This window comes from Nycticebus coucang, chromosome X (assembly GCF_027406575.1).
Source record: "Nycticebus coucang isolate mNycCou1 chromosome X, mNycCou1.pri, whole genome shotgun sequence".
NCBI classification, from domain to species: domain Eukaryota; kingdom Metazoa; phylum Chordata; class Mammalia; order Primates; family Lorisidae; genus Nycticebus; species Nycticebus coucang.
In genome coordinates this window covers 109,132,314-109,133,737 of record NC_069804.1, presented here as the reverse complement: position 1 = coordinate 109,133,737, position 1,424 = coordinate 109,132,314, and the positions used below count along the sequence as shown (strand labels likewise).

Here is a 1,424-nt window from a genome sequence, read left to right as displayed (position 1 = left end):
TTTGATGAAAAGTAGGTATACAGGTACTGGCTCATGCTTGTAATCCTAGCATTCCGGGAGATTGAGGCAGGTGGATGACTTTAGCACAGGAGTTAGAGACCAATCTGAGCAAACTGAAACCCCATCTCTCCTAAAAATAGGAAAAACTAGCTAGATGTTGTGTTGGGCACCTATAGTCCCAGCTACTCAGAAGGCTGAGGAAGGAGGATCACTTCGGTTTGAGGTTTCTGTGAGCTATAATACCATGACACTCAAACCCAGGATGACTGAATGAGACTCTGCCCCCCCCACAAAAAAAAGAATGTATGCTCTGTGGATGCTGTGTACAATGTTATATAAAAGTGTAAGTCCATTTTGTCTAATGTCCAATTCAAGTCAAAAGTTTCTTTGTCAATCATCTGATTCAATGATCTGTCTAGTACTATGTGCGGGGTGTTGAAGTTCCCAACTATTATTATATTGTAGTCTATGTCTTTTTGTGGGTTGGGTACAAGTTGTTTTATAAATATGGGTGCTCCATTTGGGGGCATATATATATTCAGTACTGTTATATTTTCTTGTTGAGTTGACCCCCTTTCATTATATAATGACCTTTGTTTTTTTTCATCTGGCTTTGATAGAATGTCTGTCTTGTCTGATGTAAGTATAGCTATTCCTACTTTCTTTTATATTTTGATTGCATGGAACATCTTTCTCTATCCCTTTAGCTTCTGTTTGTAAGTGTAAGGAAGGTTTCATTCCTGTCATAATATTAATCCTTATCAAGATGTTTTAAGAATTATTAGATTTCTTTCTACCATGTTTGTCTTTGTGTACTTTTGTGTTTTTTTTTTTTTTTTACAGGGGAAAGCACGAACGCAGTCCCCCACTACCACAAATTATGCAGTCGAATTTCCCACATTTGGGGAAATAGCAGGGGTCAGCACATGCGGAGTGCATAGATAAGCCTCGCCCTGGGAAAACCACTTTCGTGATGATGGTATCTCCCCTGACAGGTAAGTATTTTTTGTGTGTTTTTATAATGGCAAATATTGGTCTTTGTTTCTGTGCTTAGTACTCCTTTAATTTTTATGTTTTTGAGGGCTGGGCCAATGAAGTAGTGCTGAATTTCCCCAGTGTTTGCTTGTAAGCTATATTTTATTCCTCCCTCATTATCTAAACTTATTGTGGTACAATATAAAATTCGTGGTTGACATTTTATTTACCATAAGGCTTCTGCTGAGAATTTCATTATTAGTCCGATATGGTTTCCCTTATAAGTGACTAGATTTTCTCTTGCTGATTTTATAATTTTTTTCCCCTTCGCATTTGTCTCAGTCTGATGACTGTATGTTGTAGTGAAGTTATTCTTGGAATATATTTTCTTGAAGTCTGTTGATCCTCTTGTATCTAGATGTCTAGATCCCTTGATAGAATTGATAAGT

The 1,424-nt window shown here is 37.1% G+C and overlaps 1 non-coding gene across 1 annotated transcript; it reads right to left on the bottom strand.

Annotated features, from left to right (window-relative positions):
- Positions 1-840: 840 nt before the first annotated feature.
- LOC128578868 (U1 spliceosomal RNA) lies at positions 841-1,003 on the bottom strand. Its single transcript, XR_008377967.1, has one exon. It is a non-coding gene; the product is annotated as a U1 spliceosomal RNA (small nuclear RNA).
- Positions 1,004-1,424: the final 421 nt, after the last annotated feature.